This window comes from Pseudophryne corroboree, unplaced genomic scaffold, assembly GCF_028390025.1.
Source record: "Pseudophryne corroboree isolate aPseCor3 unplaced genomic scaffold, aPseCor3.hap2 scaffold_497, whole genome shotgun sequence".
In the NCBI taxonomy this organism is placed as follows: domain Eukaryota; kingdom Metazoa; phylum Chordata; class Amphibia; order Anura; family Myobatrachidae; genus Pseudophryne; species Pseudophryne corroboree.
This window is the reverse complement of record NW_026970103.1, coordinates 354,043-379,556: the sequence shown is the minus strand read 5'-3', so window position 1 is coordinate 379,556 and position 25,514 is coordinate 354,043. Positions and strand designations below refer to the sequence as shown.

Below are 25,514 nucleotides of genomic sequence, written 5' to 3'. Positions count from 1 at the left end.
TCTTTTCATATGCAGACGAGGGTTGAAGCCAACTTTGACCCACTGCTTGGATGACATCACCATATGCAAATCTATCTGCTGCAGGCCTTCCCCCAGGAATGCTTGCACTAGTTGTTGCATTTGGTTTGTTGTTTGGGGGTGCTTCAGTATTAGGCAGCCTTCTGCCCTCCCATGTTCATCTGAAAATATGTGTTCTCCCTGCAGTTGTTGTCCCCAGATGAGAGTTCCCTTGTGCTGCCTCAATTGAATCTCCTTTACTTGACAGAGATGTGCCTGAGCAGCGGCCCTCCCCAGCCATATCCCAAATCATACTTATTTTGCATAGGAGATACCATTGTTATGAAGATTGTTCTCCCAGGGTGCGGTTCATTCATTGCACTCTGGGTATGCTGACCCCTGTGATTTCCCCAAATGTGGGAAACTCGACTGCATTATTTGTGGTAGTGGTGGACTGTGTTTGTGCTTTCCTCTGGTCAGCTCTGGTAAAAGTCAGATTTCTTTGTCTCAGATCTTCCTCTAGCCTTGTTCTTCTTTCGAGAGTTCCTTTGTGCTGCCTCAGTTGGATCTCCTTCACTTGACAGGGGGGTGCCCGAGCAGCGACCCTCCCCAGCTCTAGCCCAACTCCTACTTACCTGCCAGGTGAGATACTATGATCATGAAGGTGCTTCTCCCAGGGCAAGGCTCACCCATTGCACTCTGGGTGTGCTGCCCCTGCAATTTCCCCAAATGTGGGAAACTTGACTGCATAATTTGTGTTTCCCCTGGTCGGCTCTCGTATAATTCAGATCTCTTTGTCTCAGGTCTCTCTCCAGCCTAGTTTGCTGTCTGTTTCCACTTCTCTTTTCTTGAGCCCCTCCCTTCTATACCCTTGTGCACTATCCTGACTTCTCCTCCCGTCTGCTTACTTTGTGCCTTCCAATGCACAATGCAAACTACAGGTAGTGCTGCAGGGCCCACACCCTTTTACTTGCCTTACAGAGCAGCTCTGGAGCTGTTACAGTGCCCAGCTGCTGCAAGAAATCAGCTTGAATGCTTCATGGGATGGGGCATGGCCAACATGAGCCCCACACCAAAGGAGGGTGGGGGTGTTTAATGCGATCTAGGGGTCATCCAAGCAGCGCAAAAGGCCGCCATGCCCTGCACGCCCCTTTTCTCTTTTCATATGCAGATGAGGGTTGAAGCCAACTTTGACCCACTGCTTGGATAACATCACCATATGCAAATCCATCTGCTGCAGGCCTTCCCCCAGGAATGCTTGCACTAGTTGTTGCATTTGGTTTGTTGTTTGGGGGTGCTTCAGTATTAGGCAGCCTTCTGCCCTCCCATGTTCATCTGAAAATATGTGTTCTCCCTGCAGTTGTTGTCCCCAGATGAGAGTTCCCTTGTGCTGCCTCAGTTGAATTTCCTTTACTTGACAGAGATGTGCCTGAGCAGCGGCCCTCCCCAGCCCTATCCCAAATCATACTTATTTTGCATAGGAGACACCATGGTCATGAAGATTGTTCACCCAGGGTGAGGTTCATTCATTGCATTCTGGGTATGCTGACCCCTGTGATTTCCCCAAATGTGGGAAACTCGCCTGCATTATTTGTGGTAGTGGGGGACTGTGTTTGTGTTTTCCGCTGGTCAGCTCTGGTAAAAGTCAGATTTCTTTGTCTCAGATCTTCCTCTAGCCTTGTTCTTCTTTCGAGAGTTCCATTGTGCTGCCTCAGTTGGATCTCCTTCACTTGACAGGGGGGTGCCCGAGCAGCGACCCTCCCCAGCTCTAGCCCAACTCCTATTTACCTGCCAGGTGAGATACTATGATCTTGAAGGTGCTTCTCCCAGGGCAAGGCTCACCCATTGCACTCTGGCTGTGCTGCCCCTGCGATTTCCCCAAATGTGGGAAACTTGACTGCATAATTTGTGTTTCCCCTGGTCGGCTCTCGTATAATTCAGATCTATTTGTCTCAGGTCTCTCTCCAGCCTAGTTTGCTGTCTGTTTCCACTTCTCTATTCTTGAGCCGCTCCCTTCTATGCCCTTGCGCACTATCCTGACTTCTCCCGTCTGCTTACTTTGTGCCTTCCAACGCACAATGCGAACTACAGGTAGTGCTGCAGGGCCCACACCCTTTTATTTGCCTTACAGAGCAGCTCTGGAGCTGTTACAGTGCCCAGCTGCTGCAAGAAATCAGCTTGAATGCTTCAGGGGCTGGGGCATAGTCAACATGAGCCCCACACCGAAGGAGGGTGGAGGTGTTTAATGCGAACTAGGGGTCATCCAAGCGCCGCAAAATGCCGCCATGCCCTGCATAACCCTTTTCTCTTTTCATATGCAGATGAGGGTTCCAGCCAACTTTGGCCCACTGCTTGGATGACATCACCGTATGCAAATTCGTCTCCTGCAGACCTTCCCCCAGGAATGCTTGTACTAGTTATTGCATATGGTTTGATATTTGATGGTGCTTCAGTATTAGGCAGCCTTCCGCCCTCCCATGTTCATCTGAAAAGATGTGGTCTCCCTGCAGTTGTTGTCCCCAGACGAGAGTTCCCTTGTGCTTCCTCAGTTGAATCTCCTTAACTTGACGGGGGAGGGGCTGCCCGAGCAGCCACCCTCCCCAGCCCTATCCCAACTCATACTTATTTTGCATATGAGATCTCTATATCATGAAGATTGTTCTCACAGGGTGAGGTTCATCCATTATATTTTAAAATAGGAAGGTTCAAATTACATATTTGAATTGCATCTATGTGCTGGATTCAAATGTCCCCCCCCCTTCCTTTCTCAATTGTGCCCATCAGCAGCTATTCTAAGGTTGCTGCCAATGGGTGTGACACATTAATTTCTTCTGTGGGGTACACTGGACTCCACAAGGATTCACATTGGGGTGTAGAGTAGGATCTTGATCTGAGGCACCAACCGGCTCAAAGCTTTTGACTGTTCCCAAGATGCTCAGCGCATTCTCCTCTATAACCCCGCTTCCATGAACAGGGAGCTCAGTTTGTAGTTGTTGCCTTCAGTAGCAGGCCACTTAACAGGGGCCTGCCTCAAGCAGCCTATTCTTAGCTATTAATTTTGACAAGAAAAGAAGAACTTTTTTTATGAGAATCTACAAGGGCTGCAGCAGGCTAGGTCTAATAGACATCTTTACTGCAGCTTCATCACTCCCAGCGGCACTGTATACTCCCGTGCCCTGGTTGCTGGGTCACTGCAGCGGAGGCTCCGGTTTCTTCCTAAGGTCAGTCACACACAATGTAACACCCCGGTATAACAAGTGTGTAAACTATGTGGAACAGGTCAGGGATACCTTGATGGACTATTCCTCCTTCAGCAGCAGCTCTTCTCTATTCCTGGCAGAGAGGCAAGGTTTCCCCAGACACAAAGAAAGGCAGGCAGGGCTTTGTATGAAAGAATAAATGGTTTACCACATAACTCAGAAAAGGAACTGATTACAGTAGGGAAGGGAAAGATTTGATTCAAGCAACTTAAACACAGACACCATATACACTTTAAGTCATTACACAAATGGTAATATAACTAAATCTGAGATTAATACTATGTTGCTTAGTAATAGAAATCAACTTATGCAGACAATATTTAAGTCCCAGATAACATTGGTGTCACTGCAGGGAGTCTCTATGTGCACGTTGGGGCCCGGTTATGTTGTTACATAGTTATATGCAGCTATTGTCTCCTTTAGCTGTGAACAAAATATTGTAGCTCTGTGTAGTAAAGATGATTGTTTAAAACAAACTGGAGCTGCTTCCCATGTAAATCGCTGCATAGGTATAGTAAATATAGGATAATGTCCTTTGCAGTGGAGTAGGTTTCAGTATAAATATGGATTTATCTCACCCAGTCAATAGATGTTTCTGAGGCAGTTTCCCCTCAGATGTAGGCCAGTCAGCATTGGTATAAAGGCTTTATACTCTCCTGTCTCTGACACTTGCTGTGCACTCTCTTGGCTGAGAGTGTCATGGCGTTCTTACTTGTTAATTGCTGCACTTCCACTGCTGTATTTTGCACTACTGCTTACTCTCTCATGCAATTTTCAGCTTATTTGTCTCCCCTCTCTCAGCTGCTCATCTCTGCGTAATGGCGTCGCCAGCTCTTTCCTCACCATGGCTCCAACTGACTTCTCAAACTGCTGTTCAATTTTCTTTTAAATAAACTTTATTTAAAATGGCACAGGCAACTACACTGTTGTCAAAAATGTCCTTGTTGTTATGGGATATCACACGTGCCCCCCCCAAAACATGCGTGTCCTCACGCATTTTGGTTTTATCCCTATATAAACTTCTCACTATATCCAGTCACATTCATTAGTGAACACAGATTATGTCTGAAACATTAACATTTATCAACATTTTTAACATCAGTATCTGATAGGTATAATTCCTTTTGTGCTATAGTACATTAACACATGCTCCTGGAGCAATCGGTTGAAATCTGGACAGTATATGGTCTTGAAAAGTTTGTCTAGGAAACCTCAACCCCCCTGCCATGGATGAGTATTGAACTCTTTCTAAACTGTCTTTGGGACATGCTGTACAAAACTGCAGCTGACTATGGTGGTTTTCTGTTTTGCAAGCCCTAGTCTTCTTGCCTCCTTGTCGGTGACAAACCACCTTAGTCTGCTGTAAATACATTTTATGAGCCTCTTCCATTCCATCTTGGGATTCAGTATCACAGCTGGTTTGGGACAATGGATTCTGGAGAGAAAGAGGCAGCAAGGTTCTTCTTACAGAACAGGTTGGACAGTTTCGGCACCATCTCTTGATGTCTTCCCTCATTTCAACCCAAAAGAACTTTTTCCAGATGCTTGTTTCCATCCTTTTGCACCCAGGGTGACCTGACTTGTCGTGATATTCTTCAAGCACATAACAAGCACTTTGTCTTGGAATTACAAGTTGACTGATCCTATAATGAGTATTAGGATCCACACTACATCGAACCAACTGTCCTTTCTCTTCAAACAGCCTTTCTCGCTGTCTCAACAACTTCAGGAGTTCTGGCGAGGATTCTTGCCTTTGTCGCTTGGTCAGGTATTTCCCAATCTTCAGTAAGGCTTTGAGGTGTCTTATCATCTGACTTTTATCTTGCAGGTGGTCAAAACTGGTTCCTTGAATAGGTTGCTCACAGTTTCTAGAACTGGATGCTATATTATTCATGCCTAACATTGAAGCATTCTTTCGGATAATCTGGACACTGGAGATGGGCATTTCTATCATTATTTGGCTAGCCTTATTTTTTTCATGTTCCTCTCTTACAGATAATTCTGTTATCATTCTTCCCTTTTGTTTGGCTATCCCAGGTTGAAGGCCTTGTTTCTCCTGGAGCTTGTCAGTTTGAAACTCTCCTTGGAGTGCTGCTACGAGCTCCTCACAGCAGTTCCGCAACACATTCATGCCCACTATCACTGGAGGCAATCCATCATCTTGGGCAGTGGTGATGATGAAGCCTTGCTGTGGTAGCACTGTTCGTCCGATTTGAATTTCAGCTTCCCAGTATCCTTTGCAAGGGATGCAGTGCCCATTGCTTGCAATCGGGTTTATCAATGTGGAAGTTGACGGAAACATCTGTTCCTCAGTCCAATGCTGCTCAAACTGTGTTGCTTGTATTGTGGTCACTTGTGATCCAGTGTCTAAGAGAGCGGGCATTGAGACTCCATTGATGCAAACTTGAACCACCGGGCATTGGCTAACATAACGGGTTAACCACATGAATTTGGAGTTTAAATGATCTGGCTGCTCAAATTCTCTCTTAATTTGTCCGCTTCCTTCACAGCTTTGAAAAATGGGTCGCCTTTGGGAGGCAAAGTGGCTGGAAAAAAGTGTCTCCCTGCTTCTATGTAGGTCCCATTGGGAACTGTTCAGTGGTCTCCTCTCCTGGCACCATTCCATTTCTTCATGGAGCAGTGCCTGCTGTCTCTTCAGAATCTGCAGGTCTCTGCGCATCTCTGTCACACCACGTGTCAGTTCAGCCAGCAGACTTCGTAACTCACTAGAAGAGTCAAATATGCATGTCTTTGAACATGGCACTGTCACTCCTTTTACTGTAGGTGGGTAAGTAGCTCCTTTAAAACTTGACTCCTGGGCATCAGAATTCTCTTGATACCGTGGCATCTCTGGAATAGACTCTTGTGGAACAGCCCCTGAAGTAAGACTGGAGCCTAGAACTTTAATCGCAGCCTCTTTAAAATCCAGGAATGTGCTTCCAGGCTTCTGCAATCTCAATAGTCGCAGCTGAGTTTTACAAATTCGCCCCTTGCACCTTCAGTGAACTGGTCCAATAACATTTTCTCTTTGTCATGCACTTGCTCAGGGTCTGCTTGCTGAACATCTCTGAGTGCTTCCTGCAAGCTGAGGGCATAGCCCCGTAGTGACTCTCCTGGTTGTTGCTTTCGAGCAAAGAAGTGCATTTTAAGTTCTGACACTGTCCTTGTGTCAAATGTGGTAGCAAGCCTGTTGAGGATCTGGTCCACAGTCTTCTTCTCTTCAGTAGGCCAGGAAGTAACCTCTCTAAGTGCAAGCCCTTTCAACTGTACCATCAAGATCTCCACCTTTTGCTGCTCTTTCAGCGGGTACAGACGAAACAAAGACTGCAGTAGTATCCTCATCAGTTTATTTTTGTCAATTACCATTTTAATAATCGGGTAAAGAAAATTAAGTGGATTTTTGAAAGAAAACAATACTGTCAATATACTATTAAAACAAATTAAAATGGTAAAAGTTATTGTACTTTAAGTAAAAATAAAAGAGCAAAAATATCAATCCCAGTTTTGGATTACTTTAATTAACAAAAAAAAATGCATATAGCAGAGGATAGTTTCAATCTGCCTACCTCTGGGCTATGGACCCAGCATGCTTCCATTACAGTACTCTGCTGCACATGTAATTGCAAGAGATCCTGAAGCACTCACTCATCATGGGAAAGTACCAATGTGTTTCTTCATTGGTTGATGGAAGAAACATCTTACAAAAACTCTCCAGATTATTGACTATTTAAAGTTTTTCTTGGAAACGTTCTAGATGAATGCTTATCAGCCTTTGTCAGTATGTACTTTTGCAAAGTGTCGCTGTGGCGCAATCAGTTAGTGTGTAAGGCTATTAACCAAAAGGTTGGTGGTTCAATCCCACCCAGGGACGTAATTGACCTTGTTATCAGATTTTGGTGATCTTTAAGTAGACAAGTCAAAATTTCAAAAACCCCTCTTATGGTGTAGGGTACCTGGCCTTCTCTGATGTAATCAGAGTTAGATTTGATTCAGTGATTTTATAAAAACAGCTAGGAAGCACAATTTAGCAGTGGTTTGCAGAGAAAAAGAAATATGCTGGCAAAAAAATCCAATTGAGTGATTAAACAGCTCTTCATTTTCTGGCTTTACTTTTATGCTAACAAATTTGTTCTCTGAAAAGTGTCCACAAAGCCAAATATCTGATTAACATCTTTGTAGGGATGGTTTTTCACCTATTACTAAATTAAACTTGCTTCATTGGAAAGGCAGCAAGATGCATCCTCATTTCAATATCTACTGAAATAATACAGGTTGACACCAGGAAACATTAACGCCACTGCATCCTTGCTGCTTTCTCATGTGGAAGTCTGTTTAATGTGAAAACAAGGTGATATCTAATTAGCACACAGGTAAGGAATTAAGAAAATCTTTATTTAAGGGTGAAGATGTTTCTCACAAAATCGTTGCCCCAATGCATCATTGAAATTCAAGCTGGAAAGATGATTTTAATATATCACTTGTACATTTTGTATTGCTCTTCTGGTGACAATGTAGTTTGTTTTTGTCAATTACCATTTTAATAATAGGGTAAAGAAAATTAAGTGGATTTTTGAAAGAAAACAATACTGTCAATATACTATTAAAACAAATTAAAATGGTAAAAGTTATTGTACTTTAAGTAAAAATAAAAGCTAAAATATCAATCCCAGTTTTGGATTACTTTAATGAACAAAAAAAAATGCATATAGCAAAGGATAGTTTCAATCTGCCTACCTCTGGGTTATGGACCCAGCATGCTTCCATTACAGTACTCTGCTGCACATGTAAGTGCAAGAGATCCTGAAGCACTCACTCATCATGGGAAAGTACCAATGTGTTTCTTCATTGGTTGCTGGAAGAAACATCTTACAAAAACTCTCCAGATTATTGACTTTTTAAAGTTTTTCTAGGAAACGTTCTAGATGAATGCTTATTAGTCTTTGTCAGTATTTACTTTTTGCAAAGTGTCTCTGTGGCGCAATCGGTTAGTGTGTTCAGCTATTAATCAAAAGGTTGGTGGTTCAATCCCACCCAGGGACGTGATTGACCTTGTGATCAGATTTTGGTGATATTTAAGTAGACAAGTCAAAATTGCAAACCCCCTCTTATGGTGTAGGGTACCTGGCCTTCTCTGATGTAATCAGAGTTAGATTTGATTCAGTGAATTTATAAAAACAGCTAGGAAGCACAATTTAGCAGTGGGTTGCTGAGAAAAAGAAATATGCTGGCAAAAAAATCCAATTGAGTGATTAAACAGCTCTTCATTTTCTGGCTTTATTTTTATGCTAACAAATTTGTTCTCTGAAAAGTGTCCACAAAGCCAAGTTTCTGATTAACACCTTTGTAGGGATGGTATTTCACCTATTACTAAATTAAACTTGCTTCATTGGAAAGGCAGCAAGATGCATCCTCATTTGAATATCTACTGAAATAATACAGGTTGACACCAGGAAACATTAACGCCACTGCATCCTTGCTGCTTTCTCATGTGGAAGTCTGTTTAATGTGAAAACAAGGTGATATCTAATTAGCACACAGGTAAGGAATTAAGAAAATCTTTATTTAAGGGTGAAGATGTTACTCACAAAATCGTTGCCCCAATGCATCATTGAAATTCAAGCTGGAAAGATGATTTTAATATATCACTTGTACATTTTGTATTGCTCTTCTGGTGACAATGTAGTTTGTTTTTGTCAATTACCATTTTAATAATCGGGTAAAGAAAATTAAGTGGATTTTTGAAAGAAAACAATACTGTCAATATACTATTAAAACAAATGAAAATGGTAAAAGTTATTGTACTTTAAGTAAAAATAAAAGAGCAAAAATATCAATCCCAGTTTTGGATTACTTTAATTAACAAAAAAAAACGCATATAGCAGAGGATAGTTTCAATCTGCCTACCTCTGGGCTATGGACCCAGCATGCTTCCATTACAGTACTCTGCTGCACATGTAATTGCAAGAGATCCTGAAGTACTCACTCATCATGGGAAAGTACCAATGTGTTTCTTCATTGGTTGATGGAAGAAACATCTTACAAAAACTCTCCAGATTATTGACTATTTAAAGTTTTTCTAGGAAACGTTCTAGATGAATGCTTATTAGCCTTTGTCAGTATGTACTTTTGCAAAGTGTCGCTGTGGCGCAATCAGTTAGTGTGTACGGCTATTAACCAAAAGGTTGGTGGTTCAATCCCACCCAGGGATGTAATTGACCTTGTTATCAGATTTTGGTGATCTTTAAGTAGACAAGTCAAAATTTCAAAAACCCCTGTTATGGTGTAGGGTACCTGGCCTTCTCTGATGTAATCAGAGTTAGATTTGATTCAGTGATTTTATAAAAACAGCTAGGAAGCACAATTTAGCAGCGGTTTGCAGAGAAAAAGAAATATGCTGGCAAAAAAATCCAATTGAGTGATTAAACAGCTCTTCATTTTCTGGCTTTATTTTTATGCTAACAAATTTGTTCTCTGAAAAGTGTCCACAAAGCCAAGTATCTGATTAACATCTTTGTAGGGATGGTTTTTCACCTATTGCTAAATTAAACTTGCTTTATTGGAAAGGCAGCAAGATGCATCCTCATTTCAATATCTACGGAAATAATACAGGTTGACACCAGGAAACATTAACGCCACTGCATCCTTGCTGCTTTCTCATGTGGAAGTCTGTTTAATGTGAAAACAAGGTGATATCTAATTAGCACACAGGTAAGGAATTAAGAAAATCTTTATTTAAGGGTGAAGATGTTTCTCACAAAATCGTTGCCCCAATGCATCATTGAAATTCAAGCTGGAAAGATGTTTTTAATATATCACTTGTACATTTTGTATTGCTCTTCTGGTGACAATGTAGTTTGTTTTTGTCAATTACCATTTTAATAATAGGGTAAAGAAAATTAAGTGGATTTTTGAAAGAAAACAATACTGTCAATATACTATTAAAACAAATTAAAATGGTAAAAGTTATTGTACTTTAAGTAAAAATAAAAGAGCAAAAATATCAATCCCAGTTTTGGATTACTTTAATTAACAAAAAAAAAATGCATATAGCAGAGGATAGTTTCAATCTGCCTACCTCTGGGTTAAGGGGCCCAGCATGCTTCCATTGCAGTACTCTGCTGCACATGTAAGTGCAAGAGATTCTGAAGCACTCACTCATCATGGGAAAGTACCAATGTGTTTCTTCATTGGTTGATGGAAGAAACATCTTACAAAAACTCTCCAGATTATTGACTTTTTAAAGTTTTCTAGGAAACGTTCTAGATGAATGCTTATTAGCCTTTGTCAGTATGTACTTTTGCAAAGTGTCTCTGTGGTGCAATCGGTTAGTGTGTTTGGTTATTAACCAAAGGGTTGGTGGTTCAATCCCACCCAGGGATGTTATTGACCTTGTCATCAGATTTTGGTGATCTTTAAGTAGACAAGTCAAAATTTCAAACCCCCTCTTATGGTGTAGGGTACCTGGCCTACTCTGATGTAATCAGAGTTAGATTTGATTAAGTGATTTTATCAAAAAACAGCTAGGAAGCACAATTTAGCAGTGGTTTGCAGAGAAAATGAAATATGCTGGCAGAAAAATCCAATTGAGTGATTAAACAGCTCTTCATTTTCTGGCTTTATTTTTATGCTAACTAATTTATTCTCTGAAAAGTGTCCACAAAGCCAAGTATCGGATTAACATCTTTGTAGGGATGGTTTTTCACCTATTACTAAATTAAACTTGCTTCATTGGAAAGGCAGCAAGATGCATCCTCATTTCAATATCTACTGAAATAATACAGGTTGACACCAGGAAACATTAACGCCACTGCATCCTTGCTGCTTTCTCATGTGGAAGTCTGTTTAATGTGAAAACAAGGTGATATCTAATTAGCACACAGGTAAGGAATTAAGAAAATCTTTATTTAAGGGTAAGATGTTTCTCACAAAATCGTTGCCCCAATGCATCATTGAAATTCAAGCTGGAAAGATGATTTTAATATATCACTTGTACATTTTGTATTGCTCTTCTGGTGACAATGTAGTTTGTTTTTGTCAATTACCATTTTAATAATCGGGTAAAGAAAATTAAGTGGATTTTTGAAAGAAAACAATACTGTCTATATACTATTAAAACAAATTAAAAAGGTAAAAGTTATTGTACTTTAAGTAAAATAAAAAGAGCAAAAATATCAATCCCAGTTTTGGATTACTTTAATTAACAAAAAAAAAATGCATATAGCAGAGGATAATTTCAATCTGCCTACCTCTGGGTTATGGACCCAGCATGCTTCCATTACAGTACTCTGCTGCACATGTAAGTGCAAGAGATCCTGAAGCACTCACTCATCATGGGAAAGTACCAATGTGTTTCTTCATTGGTTGATGGAAGAAACATCTTACAAAAACTCTCCAGATTATTGACTATTTAAAGTTTTTCTAGGAAACGTTCTAGATGAATGCTTATTAGCCTTTGTCAGTATGTACTTTCACAAAGTGTCGCTGTAGCGCAATCAGTTAGTGTGTACGGCTATTAACCAAAAAGTTGGTGGTTCAATCCCACCCAGGGACGTAATTGACCTTGTGATCAGATTTTGGTGATATTTAAGTAGACAAGTCAAAATTTCAAACCCTCTCTTATGGTGTAGGGTACCTGGCCTACTCTGATGTAATCAGTTAGATTTGATTAAGTGATTTTATAAAAAAAACAGCTAGGAAGCACAATTTAGCAGTGGGTTGCAGAGAAAAAGGGCAGAAAAATCCAATTGAGTGATTAAACAGCTCTTCATTTTCTGGCTTTATTTTTATGCTAACAAATTTGTTCTCTGAAAAGAGTCCACAAAGCCAAGTATCTGATTAACACCTTTGTAGGGATGGTTTTTCACCTATTACTAAATTAAACATGCTTCATTGGAAAGGCAGCAAGATGCATCCTCATTTCAATATCTACTGAAATAATACAGGTTGACACCAGGAAACATTAACGCCACTGCATCCTTGCTGCTTTCTCATGTGGAAGTCTGTTTAATGTGAAAACAAGGTGATATCTAATTAGCACACAGGTAAGGAATTAAGAAAATCTTTATTTAAGGGTGAAGAGGTTTCTCACAAAATCGTTGCCCCAATGCATCATTGAAATTCAAGCTGGAAAGATGATTTTAATATATCACTTGTACATTTTGTATTGCTCTTCTGGTGACAATGTAGTTTGTTTTTGTCAATTACCATTTGAATAATAGGGTAAAGAAAATTAAGTGGATTTTTGAAAGAAAACAATACTGTCAATATACTATTAAAACAAATTAAAATAATAAAAGTTATTGTACTTTAAGTAAAAATAAAAGAGCAAAAATATCAATCCCAGTTTTGGATTACTTTAATTAACAAAAAAAAAATGCATATAGCAGAGGATAGTTTCAATCTGCCTACCTCTGGGTTATGGGCCCAGCATGCTTCCATTGCAGTACTCTGCTGCACATGTAAGTGCAAGAGATCCTGAAGCACTCACTCATCATGGGAAAGTACCAATGTGTTTCTTCATTGGTTGATGGAAGAAACATCTTACAAAAACTCTCCAGATTATTGACTTTTTAAAGTTTTTCTAGGAAACGTTCTAGATGAATGCTTATTAGCCTTTGTCAGTATATGCTTTTGCAATGTGTCTCTGTGGCGCAATCAGTTAGCGTGTTCGGTTATTAACCAAAAGGTTGGTGGTTCAATCCTACCCAGGGACGTAATTTACCTTGTTATCAGATTTTGGTGATCTTTAAGTAGACAAGTCAAAATTTCAAACCCCCTCTTATGGTGTAGGGTACCTGGCCTTCTCTGATGTAATCAGAGTTAGATTTGATTAAGTGATTTTATAAAAGAACAGCTAGGAAGCACAACTTAGCAGTGGGTTGCAGAGAAAAAGAAATACGCTTGCAGAAAAATCCAATTGAGTGATTAAACAGCTCTTCATTTTCTGGCTTTATTTTTATGCTAACAAATTTGTTCTCTGAAAAGTGTCCACAAAGCCAAGTATCTGATTAACACCTTTGTAGGGATGGTTTTTCACCTATTACTAAATTAAACTTGCTTCATTGGAAAGGCAGCAAGTGATGTCATCCAAGCAGTGGGTCAAAGTTGGCTTCATCCCTCGTCTGCTTATGAAAAGAGAAAAGGGATATGCAGGGCATGGCGGCCTTTTGCGACGCTTGGATGACCCCTAGTTCGCAATAAACACCCCCACCCTCCTTCGGTGTGGGGCTCATGTTGGCCAATGCCCCAGCATTCAAGCTGATTTCTTGCAGCAGCTGGGTACTGTAACAGCTCCAGAGCTGCTCTGTAAGGCAAGTAAAAGGGTGTGGGCCCTGCAGCACTACCTGTAGTTTGCATTGTGCATTGGAAGGCACAAAGTAAGCAGACGGGAGGAGAAGTCAGGATAGTGCACAAGGTTATAGAAGGGATGGGCTCAAGAAAAGAGAAGTGGAAACAGACAGCATACTAGGCTGGAGAGAGACCTGAGACAAAGAGATCTGAATTATACGAGAGCCGTCCAGGGAAAACACAAATTATGCAGTCAAGTTTCCCACATTTGGGGAAATCGCAAGGGGCAGCACACCCAGAGTGCAATGGGTGAGCCTTGCCCTGGGAGAAGCACCTTCATGATCATAGTATCTCACCTGGCAGGTTAGTAGGAGTTGGGCTAGAGCTGGGGAGGGTCGCTGCTCGGGCACTACCTTTCAAGTGAAGGAGATCCAACTGAGGCAGCACAAGGGAACTCTCAAAAGAAGAACAAGGCTAGAGGAAGATCTGAGACAAAGAAATCTGACTTTTACCAGAGCTGACCAGAGGAAAGCACAAACACAGTCCACCACTACCACAAATAATGCAGTCGAGTTTCCCACATTTGGGGAAATCACAGGGGTCAGCATACCCAGAATGCAATGAATGAACCTCACCCTGGGAGAACAATCTTCATGACAATAGTATCTCCTATGCAAAATAAGTATGATTTGGGATAGATGATACTGGATGTGTACACAACCGCCCACACACCAACCTTGTGTGGACAGAAGTATACACTCTCCGGCGCCAGTACCCGCTGGATCAAGGAGATTTTAGACAATGGCGGAGACTGCTGCTCCTGATACAGGGATAATTGCAATCCCTATATTGAACAAAAAAACACAAAAACTACCCACACAGGTGTGACCCTCTGTAGGAAATCAGTAGCGCTGTCCCCACCATTTATCGGAGATAATCAATAAATAATTAAAAAATGGCTAATTACTATTAAATTTTAAAACATATAAATCATATTTTATTAACATATATTGCTGCAGCAAAATTGACATACATAAAAATGCATATTGTGTATAGTGGATGCCTTTAATGTAAATGCTCCACATACACAAATGTATATACTTAATTACGTTTATTCTCTGAGGCTTGGATTTTAATAAGCTGACTTCAAAATGTCCACATAGATTAATGATAGACCAATGAGCTCGGCATTTACGGACACTGCTTGCATGAGTATGTCCTTAATTAATTAATGTCCCGAAAAAGATGTGTGCACACATATATCACTTTGAATGGATAGTTACCATGGGCGATAAGTTTTTCATTCACCTCTTTAGAACAGTCTGTTTAGGACCGTCCCAATTGGAAAGACTCCCTCTGCTGGTGCTTGTCCATTTACTGCAGAATATCTGGAGACAATATCCACGGGAATCCGTCCACAGTGCTCCGGCTCCCTCTGCTGGTGGCTAACCGCAATTGCAGGTGGACTGGCTGTTTTGTCGTAGCCAGAAGCCGGTGATCGTGTAAAACAAGCAGGAGGTGATAGTCACTGCCAGTAGGTCCTTCGAAAATGCGTTTCTCCGCCTTCCCAGTGCGTTCAGCGGCTTCCTCAGTTCGAATGACCATCATCCCAATGAACACTTTATATAGCCCCACTTATTTGAAATTCCCGCGGCCATTCGCGCATGCGCACTCAAACGTGCGTTCCAAGCCTCAGTCTCATTACAAACTTTAAATAGACTCCAGCGGCCATTTTAGCTGGTTAAAACACACGATCCAAGCCTCATTATCACACCCGGAAGTTGCATCCATCGTTCTTATTAACAATATCAGAATCAAGCCTCGTTTTAAAACATAATTATCTACAACTTCATATTCAATTATACTGAACTCTAATGCAATTTGCTCAACAAGATTACGTCACTTAGTTTAATCATAATTAATTTATCATGATTACAAGTAATCCATGTCTTATTTGACAACATCAGTACAAATATGACCGTATTTAAGAACAATATTAATACTAGTCAACACATCCTATTTTATTAGCACAGGTGATAAATATATTAAATATACTGCTCAACAGTATCATTACTCGGAAATAAAAGGGGACTAATTTTGATTATAATTTGTACTTTATAATTTATAATTTAGATCCCCACACGCCATCTTGTGGTTCAAATACATAATTACACCCCTTCGTATTGTTATACATAATCCTGTTATCTCCATCTCCTTAATCCAGCATCATAAGGAACCATATCCTATCCCACCCCCCCATATATTATATGTCAAGAATGATATTTATAAAAATCAAATATTTATATTATAAATATTAAACATTTGAACTTAGATTTTATTTAACTCAACCGTATCATTCAGACCCTGCGGGATCAAGGTTTTTAGGCTAAAGATCCAGAAAGCCTCTTTCTTACATAACCTTTTATACCTATCACCTCCTCTACTGGTTACCGCCACTTGTTCAATTGCCATGATTTGTAGATTATCACTTTTCCCTCCATTGCATTCCAAAATATGGCGGTATAGGTAGGTGTTTCCTACTTTTTTATCTATCTGTCTTTTATGCTCCATGAACCTAACGTGAAGTGCCCGAGTGGTGCGCCCCACGTACTGTGCTCCACAACCACACTGTAAGACGTAGATAACATACATGGATCTACAATTCAGAAAACTTTTTATATTGAATTTCTCTCCCGATACAGATGAGACAAATTGTGTGGTTTTCTTTTTTGTGTGTTTGCATGTTGTACAGTTTAGTCTACCACACTTATGGAACCCTAATGGCGGTTTGGGTATCCATGTATCTATTTGTCCCCCTTGGGCATCTGGAGCCATGGATTTTTCCCCAGGTCTCCTAAAAAAACTTGGAGCTAGTGCGGACTTCAGACTATCTGACTTCCGAAATATTACCTGTTCACTAAGGACTACATTGGAGTTCAACATCTCATCCAACTTGAGAATAGAAAAGTTCTTCTTAATTATCCTCTTGATCTTGTATGCACTAGTATTATACTTAGTTACAAACATTGTTGTCCTATCCGTCATTTTGTTATTTTTCTTTCTAGTATTTTTGCTGGTGGTATCCAATAAATGGTCTCTTTCCATATTTTCCACCTCCTTCCAAGCCTGGTCAAGAACAGATATTGGATACCCCTGCGTAAGAAACGCCCCATAGAGAGATTCCATTTGTTCTCTTGCTCCTTCTTTGGTGGAACAATTCCTTTTTATCCGAAGGAACTGGCCCTTCGGTATATTATCCTTCCATCGTTGTAAATGACTACTTTTGTAATGTAAATATCGGTTTTGATCTACCTCCTTAACAAAAGTATTTGTTATAATGATGTCATTTTCGATCTTAAGTGCTATATCCAAAAAAGTGACCTGTGTGGGGTGGCAGTACCCCGTAAACTTCAAACCATAATTATTGCAATTCAAACTGGCAACAAATTCTTCTGCTGATTCAGTGCTCCCCTCCCAAATGAAAAATAAATCATCAATGAAACGGCCATAAAGAACCAGGCTCGCCCCGAGATCACTGGTCCACACATGTTGTTCCTCGAACCGCCCCATAAACAGGTTGGCGAAACTCGGAGCGAACCTGGTTCCCATGGCCGTCCCCCTAGTCTGTAAATAATATCGTTTATCAAAAATAAAATAATTATGTTCGAGTATAAATCTAATACTCTCCAAAATCAACCACCGCAATTCTTCCCCTATATTAGGGTCTCTTAACAGATAAAATGCCACTGCCTCAATCCCCAACTGGTGCTCAATGTTAGAATATAATGATTCTACATCACATGTGATAAAACAATAAGTTGACTGCCATTTAATATTTTTAATTAAATTTAAAAAATGTGTAGTGTCCTTAATGTGTGATTTTAATTTGACAACATAACCCTGTAAAAAACTGTCTATAAAAAAAGATAAATTGCTGGTCAATGAATCTACCCCCGCAATAATGGGTCTTCCCGGGGGGTTAATTAAAGTTTTATGTACTTTTGGAAGACAATAATACGTGGGAATTACCGGATTATCAGAAAACAAAAAACATTGAGTTTCTCTGGATATAGCACCTAAATCCACTGCCCTATTTAGCAAGATTTTTAATTCCTTTTGAAACTGTGCGGTGGGATTGTGGGTCAGTCTTGAATACAGGTGGACGTTGTTTAATTGTCTATTGGCCTCCGCCAAGTACATCACTGTATCCATTACCACAATCCCACCGCCTTTATCAGCTTGTTTAATAGTCAAGGAGGGATCCCCCCTCAAGATTTTTAGTGCTGATCGTTCCTTAGTACTCAAATTATCCTTTAACGATTGTTTCTCTGATTTTTGGCACATCTCCCTAAATTGTTCTAATGTTGACTTATAGAAGCTCTCAATATAGGGCCCTCTATAAGTCAGCGGGTAAAACTCAGACTTATTTTTAAATCTGTTTGTCCCATTACCATCAAATATTTTAGTATAGTCCTCCTTATTCGACTCATTCGTTGATTCATCTACCAAGGATTCTAATATATCAACCATTAATTGGTCATCCTGATCCAATATAATGGGATTACCTTCAATACCTTTTTTCTTCATATTTTTCATCGCGAAATATCGCTTTCTACTTAGCGTTCTGATATATCTATTAAGATCAACGAATAGATCGAATAAGTTGGGTTTTTGGGCGGGAGCAAAGTTTAAGCCCTTTTCAAGCAATCTCAGTTGATCTGGACCCAACTTTTTTGAGGACAAATTAAAAACCCCTTTTCCCTTCACTTTAATTTCATGTTTTTTACTTGACCTACTCTTTCTTCCTCTCTTTCCTCTGGCTCTTGTTCTCTTTGCCTTTTTCCGGACCACCCTGTTCCTTCGTACTTTCTTTGTGGACGGTTTTGGAATCTGTGGCTGTCCTCCAAAAAATTATTTGTGCCACCATGGGTGTTCGACTGTTGCCTATTCTTCCCTCCCATATCTACCCAATCATCCCTTCCAGAGTCTCTTCTACTCCACTTGGAATATGGGGCTGGGGATTTGACACTATTTTGTTGGAATAAATTATCATGCCTATTCCTATAGGTATTTGGTTCCCAATTCCCCTCATCCTGATTCCTAAAACTCCTGGAATCTCTCCGATCAATTGGGGTTCTTGGTCCCCTGTAATGACCTAATCTATGTTCAAGATTTTGTCTGGGTCCTAATTCCCTTTTAGAGGGTTTTTGGTCATAGATGTTGTCCCTCCTTCTATTGTAAGTGTGAACCTCTCCCTTTTGATAGTCTAATTTATCCCGATTTAGTTTGTTGTTTTTTCTGAAGACTAAGGTTTTTTCAAAATCCTCCACCTTACGATTTACTCTCAGATCTCTTTCATTGAATCCTTTGTCTTCAGAAAAAGATTTCAACAAATCCTGGGTCTTTTCAATTTCCTTCTGTATCACACTAACTTTGTCTTCCCTAAATCTGACAAGCAATTTCATAAGGTTTATGGAACAATTATCTAGTAATTTATTCCATTCCTCTGAAAACTGCTTGTCCTCTTTAAACGTAGAGGTCTTTAAAATCCTCAATCCCCTGGGTATCAAACCTTGATCTAAATATTTCTGTAAGGACACCTGGTCCCACCAGTGCCTTGTTTCCTCTATACATAGATTTTCTAGTCTATTGAATAAACCATGCATATCCTCCAAATTCTCATCCCTCTCCATAATTTGTATATCTTCCCCCCCTCTTAAATACACATTGCGTCTTTCCAATCGTTCAGCTATGCACTTAAGCGCTGCCATATCAATGGTTCCCCAAGTTACCTGCTGCCCGAGATGCAATTACCTAAGACAATCAAATCAAAGAATAAATGATACTGGATGTGTACACAACCGCCCACACACCAACCTTGTGTGGACAGAAGTATACACTCTCCGGCGCCAGTACCCGCTGGATCAAGGAGATTTTAGACAATGGCGGAGACTGCTGCTCCTGATACAGGGATAATTGCAATCCCTATATTGAACAAAAAAACACAAAAACTACCCACACAGGTGTGACCCTCTGTAGGAAATCAGTAGCGCTGTCCCCACCATTTATCGGAGATAATCAATAAATAATTAAAAAATGGCTAATTACTATTAAATTTTAAAACATATAAATCATATTTTATTAACATATATTGCTGCAGCAAAATTGACATACATAAAAATGCATATTGTGTATAGTGGATGCCTTTAATGTAAATGCTCCACATACACAAATGTATATACTTAATTACGTTTATTCTCTGAGGCTTGGATTTTAATAAGCTGACTTCAAAATGTCCACATAGATTAATGATAGACCAATGAGCTCGGCATTTACGGACACTGCTTGCATGAGTATGTCCTTAATTAATTAATGTCCCGAAAAAGATGTGTGCACACATATATCACTTTGAATGGATAGTTACCATGGGCGATAAGTTTTTCATTCACCTCTTTAGAACAGTCTGTTTAGGACCGTCCCAATTGGAAAGACTCCCTCTGCTGGTGCTTGTCCATTTACTGCAGAATATCTGGAGACAATATCCACGGGAATCCGTCCACAGTGCTCCGGCTCCCTCTGCTGGTGGCTAACCGCAATTGCAGGTGGACTGGCTGTTTTGTCGTAGCCAGAAGCCGGTGATCGTGTAAAACAAGCAGGAGGTGATAGTCACTGCCAGTAGGTCCTTCGAAAACGCGTTTCTCCGCCTTCCCAGTGCGTTCAGCGGCTTCCTCAGTTCGAATGACCATCATCCCAATGAACACTTTATATAGCCCCACTTATTTGAAATTCCCGCGGCCATTCGCGCATGCGCACTCAAACGTGCGTTCCAAGCCTCAGTCTCATTACAAACTTTAAATAGACTCCAGCGGCCATTTTAGCTGGTTAAAACACACGATCCAAGCCTCATTATCACACCCGGAAGTTGCATCCATCGTTCTTATTAACAATATCAGAATCAAGCCTCGTTTTAAAACATAATTATCTACAACTTCATATTCAATTATACTGAACTCTAATGCAATTTGCTCAACAAGATTACGTCACTTAGTTTAATCATAATTAATTTATCATGATTACAAGTAATCCATGTCTTATTTGACAACATCAGTACAAATATGACCGTATTTAAGAACAATATTAATACTAGTCAACACATCCTATTTTATTAGCACAGGTGATAAATATATTAAATATACTGCTCAACAGTATCATTACTCGGAAATAAAAGGGGACTAATTTTGATTATAATTTGTACTTTATAATTTATAATTTAGATCCCCACACGCCATCTTGTGGTTCAAATACATAATTACACCCCTTCGTATTGTTATACATAATCCTGTTATCTCCATCTCCTTAATCCAGCATCATAAGGAACCATATCCTATCCCACCCCCCCATATATTATATGTCAAGAATGATATTTATAAAAATCAAATATTTATATTATAAATATTAAACATTTGAACTTAGATTTTATTTAACTCAACCGTATCATTCAGACCCTGCGGGATCAAGGTTTTTAGGCTAAAGATCCAGAAAGCCTCTTTCTTACATAACCTTTTATACCTATCACCTCCTCTACTGGTTACCGCCACTTGTTCAATTGCCATGATTTGTAGATTATCACTTTTCCCTCCATTGCATTCCAAAATATGGCGGTATAGGTAGGTGTTTCCTACTTTTTTATCTATCTGTCTTTTATGCTCCATGAACCTAACGTGAAGTGCCCGAGTGGTGCGCCCCACGTACTGTGCTCCACAACCACACTGTAAGACGTAGATAACATACATGGATCTACAATTCAGAAAACTTTTTATATTGAATTTCTCTCCCGATACATATGAGACAAATTGTGTGGTTTTCTTTTTTGTGTGTTTGCATGTTGTACAGTTTAGTCTACCACACTTATGGAACCCTAATGGCGGTTTGGGTATCCATGTATCTATTTGTCCCCCTTGGGCATCTGGAGCCATGGATTTTTCCCCAGGTCTCCTAAAAAAACTTGGAGCTAGTGCGGACTTCAGACTATCTGACTTCCGAAATATTACCTGTTCACTAAGGACTACATTGGAGTTCAACATCTCATCCAACTTGAGAATAGAAAAGTTCTTCTTAATTATCCTCTTGATCTTGTATGCACTAGTATTATACTTAGTTACAAACATTGTTGTCCTATCCGTCATTTTGTTATTTTTCTTTCTAGTATTTTTGCTGGTGGTATCCAATAAATGGTCTCTTTCCATATTTTCCACCTCCTTCCAAGCCTGGTCAAGAACAGATATTGGATACCCCTGCGTAAGAAACGCCCCATAGAGAGATTCCATTTGTTCTCTTGCTCCTTCTTTGGTGGAACAATTCCTTTTTATCCGAAGGAACTGGCCCTTCAGTATATTATCCTTCCATCGTTGTAAATGACTACTTTTGTAATGTAAATATCGGTTTTGATCTACCTCCTTAACAAAAGTATTTGTTATAATGATGTCATTTTCGATCTTAATGTAATTATGTATTTGAACCACAAGATGGCGTGTGGGGATCTAAATTATAAATTATAAAGTACAAATTATAATCAAAATTAGTCCCCTTTTATTTCCGAGTAATGATACTGTTGAGCAGTATATTTAATATATTTATCACCTGTGCTAATAAAATAGGATGTGTTGACTAGTATTAATATTGTTCTTAAATACGGTCATATTTGTACTGATGTTGTCAAATAAGACATGGATTACTTGTAATCATGATAAATTAATTATGATTAAACTAAGTGACGTAATCTTGTTGAGCAAATTGCATTAGAGTTCAGTATAATTGAATATGAAGTTGTAGATAATTATGTTTTAAAACGAGGCTTGATTCTGATATTGTTAATAAGAACGATGGATGCAACTTCCGGGTGTGATAATGAGGCTTGGATCGTGTGTTTTAACCAGCTAAAATGGCCGCTGGAGTCTATTTAAAGTTTGTAATGAGACTGAGGCTTGGAACGCACGTTTGAGTGCGCATGCGCGAATGGCCGCGGGAATTTCAAATAAGTGGGGCTATATAAAGTGTTCATTGGGATGATGGTCATTCGAACTGAGGAAGCCGCTGAACGCACTGGGAAGGCGGAGAAACGCGTTTTCGAAGGACCTACTGGCAGTGACTATCACCTCCTGCTTGTTTTACACGATCACCGGCTTCTGGCTACGACAAAACAGCCAGTCCACCTGCAATTGCGGTTAGCCACCAGCAGAGGGAGCCGGAGCACTGTGGACGGATTCCCGTGGATATTGTCTCCAGATATTCTGCAGTAAATGGACAAGCACCAGCAGAGGGAGTCTTTCCAATTGGGACGGTCCTAAACAGACTGTTCTAAAGAGGTGAATGAAAAACTTATCGCCCATGGTAACTATCCATTCAAAGTGATATATGTGTGCACACATCTTTTTCGGGACATTAATTAATTAAGGACATACTCATGCAAGCAGTGTCCGTAAATGCCGAGCTCATTGGTCTATCATTAATCTATGTGGACATTTTGAAGTCAGCTTATTAAAATCCAAGCCTCAGAGAATAAACGTAATTAAGTATATACATTTGTGTATGTGGAGCATTTACATTAAAGGCATCCACTATACACAATATGCATTTTTATGTATGTCAATTTTGCTGCAGCAATATATGTTAATAAAATATGATTTATATGTTTTAAAATTTAATAGTAATTAGCCATTTTTTAATTATTTATTGATTATCTCCGATAAATGGTGGGGACAGCGCTACTGATTTCCTACAGAGGGTCACACCTGTGTGGGTAGTTTTTGTGTTTTTTTGATTTGGGATAGGGCTGGGGAGGGCCGCTGCTCAGGCACATCTCTGTCAAGTAAAGGAGATTCAACTGAGGCAGCACAAGGGAACTCTCATCTGGGGACAACAACTGCAGGGAGAACACATATTTTCAGATGAACATGGGGTGGCAGAAGGCTGCCTAATACTGAAGCACCCCCAAACAACAAACCAAATGCAACAACTAGTGCAAGCATTCCTGGGGGATGGCCTGCAGCAGATGGATTTGAATATGGTGATGTCATCCAAGCAGTGGGTCAAAGTTGGCTTCAACCCTCGTCTGCATATGAAAAGAGAAAAGGAGCGTGCAGGGCATGGAGGCCTTTTGTGGTGCTTGGATGACCCCTAGTTCGCATTAAGCACCCCCACCCTCCTTCGGTGTGGGGCTCATGTTGGCCATTCCCCAGCCCCTGAAGCATTCAAGCTGATTTCTTGCAGCAGCTGGGCACTGTAACAGCTCCAGAGCTGCTCTGTAAAGCAAGTAAAAGGGTGTGGGCCCTGCAGCACTACCCGTAGTTTGCATTGTGCATTGGGAGGCATAAAGTAAGCAGACGGGAGGAGAAGTCAGGATAGTGCACAAGGGTATAGAAGGGAGGGGCTCAAGAAAAAAGAAGTAGAACCAGACAGCAAACTAGGCTGGAGAGAGACCTGAGACAAAGAGATCTGAATTACATGAGAGCCGACCAGGGAAAACTCAAATTATGCAGTCAAGTTTCCCACATTTGGGGAAATCGCAGGGGCAGCACACCCAGAGTGCAATGGGTGAGCCTTGCCCTGGGAGAAGCAACTTCATGATCATAGTATCTCACCTGGCAACTAAGTAGGAGTTGGGCTAGAGCTGGGGAGGGTCGCTGTTCGGGCACCCCCCTGTCAAGTGAAGGAGATCCAACTGAGGCAGCACAAGGGAACTCTCGAAAGAAGAACAAGGCTAGAGGAAGATCTGAGACAAAGAAATCTGACTTTTACCAGAGCTGACCAGAGGAAAGCACAAACACAGTCCCCCACTACCACAAATAATGCAGTCGAGTTTCCCACATTTGGGGAAATCACAGGGGTCAGCATACCCAGAATGCAATGAATGAACCTAACCCTGGGAGAACAATCTTCATGACCATGGTATCTCCTATGCAAAATAAGTATGATTTGGGATAGGGCTGGGGAGGGCCGTTGCTCAGGCACATCTCTGTCAAGTAAGTTGCATTTGATTTGTTGTTTGGGGGTGCTTCAGTATTAGGCAGCCTTCTGCCCTACCATGTTCATCTGAAAATATGTGTTCTCCCTGCAGTTGTTGTCCCCAGATGAGAGTTCCCTTGTGCTGCCTCAGTTGAATCTCCTTTTGGAGAAGACCTCAATAAGATTGTAGCTGATCTGGCTACTGCTAAAACAGCTTGCCTACCTAGTATGACTCCTACCACGCAGAAGGCTAAAAGTACTTTTCTTGGCCCTTTCATCCTCCAGGTAAAGCGTACCCAAGGTCAGGCATACCCAAAGCAAGCTCATGTTTCCAGACCTGCCAAGCCCAGACTGAAGCAATCCTGGGCTGCCCATCAGCCTGCTTCCAAAACGGACAAGCCTGCCGCATGACGGTGCAGGCCTCCCTCTGGGGGATCCCAGGGTGGGGGGCCCGACTTCTAGGTTTGGCAAAGAAAGGTATAATTCTAAGCTAGAGAATTCTGTTTGGAGCTCACCTTGTACTTTGTGAAGAAATAATCAGCATTGTGGCTGAGCAGATACATGTAGTGTGTGGCTGCAAACTGCATGGATCTGCTGCGTTGTAATGCTGATTCTTTTTTTTTGCAAAGTACCAATAGCTTCATATAATGTTCACAATTTTTATGCAGGATCAAATAGCTCAATAGGTAGGGTGTTTGATTAGAATTCAACAGGTTATAGGTTTGAATCCTGGGTATGGTAGTTTGAGATGTGTTATTTAATAAAGTATGTTGTTCTGACTGCCGGCATCCTATCACCTGGGATATCATACTAAATAAATGGAGTTGATCAAATTTTTTTTTTTTTTAACTAGGGACAATTTCCAGATACTTCTCTTTATAACTGAGATTGCCCCCTGGAACTTCACATCAGTTGACAACTATGCATGAGTGGGCAGTGCTTGCCCTGGATCTGTCCACCCATTTA

The 25,514-nt window shown here is 40.5% G+C and overlaps 8 non-coding genes across 8 annotated transcripts; 4 read left to right on the top strand and 4 right to left on the bottom strand.

Annotated features, from left to right (window-relative positions):
• The first annotated feature begins 308 nt into the window (after window positions 1-308).
• Window positions 309-472, top strand: LOC135030189 (U1 spliceosomal RNA). Its single transcript, XR_010226237.1, has one exon. It is a non-coding gene; the product is annotated as a U1 spliceosomal RNA (small nuclear RNA).
• Window positions 473-624: 152 nt separating this feature from the next.
• LOC135030225 (U1 spliceosomal RNA) lies at window positions 625-787 on the top strand. The gene has a single exon (XR_010226270.1). It is a non-coding gene; the product is annotated as a U1 spliceosomal RNA (small nuclear RNA).
• Window positions 788-1,461: 674 nt separating this feature from the next.
• On the top strand, window positions 1,462-1,625 carry LOC135030210 (U1 spliceosomal RNA). The gene has a single exon (XR_010226257.1). It is a non-coding gene; the product is annotated as a U1 spliceosomal RNA (small nuclear RNA).
• Window positions 1,626-1,777: 152 nt separating this feature from the next.
• On the top strand, window positions 1,778-1,940 carry LOC135030305 (U1 spliceosomal RNA). The gene has a single exon (XR_010226334.1). It is a non-coding gene; the product is annotated as a U1 spliceosomal RNA (small nuclear RNA).
• Window positions 1,941-13,751: 11,811 nt separating this feature from the next.
• LOC135030222 (U1 spliceosomal RNA) lies at window positions 13,752-13,915 on the bottom strand. The gene has a single exon (XR_010226268.1). It is a non-coding gene; the product is annotated as a U1 spliceosomal RNA (small nuclear RNA).
• Window positions 13,916-14,066: 151 nt separating this feature from the next.
• LOC135030173 (U1 spliceosomal RNA) lies at window positions 14,067-14,230 on the bottom strand. Its single transcript, XR_010226223.1, has one exon. It is a non-coding gene; the product is annotated as a U1 spliceosomal RNA (small nuclear RNA).
• A 9,806-nt stretch (window positions 14,231-24,036) lies between these two features.
• LOC135030311 (U1 spliceosomal RNA) lies at window positions 24,037-24,199 on the bottom strand. Its single transcript, XR_010226337.1, has one exon. It is a non-coding gene; the product is annotated as a U1 spliceosomal RNA (small nuclear RNA).
• A 152-nt stretch (window positions 24,200-24,351) lies between these two features.
• Window positions 24,352-24,515, bottom strand: LOC135030387 (U1 spliceosomal RNA). The gene has a single exon (XR_010226407.1). It is a non-coding gene; the product is annotated as a U1 spliceosomal RNA (small nuclear RNA).
• Window positions 24,516-25,514: the final 999 nt, after the last annotated feature.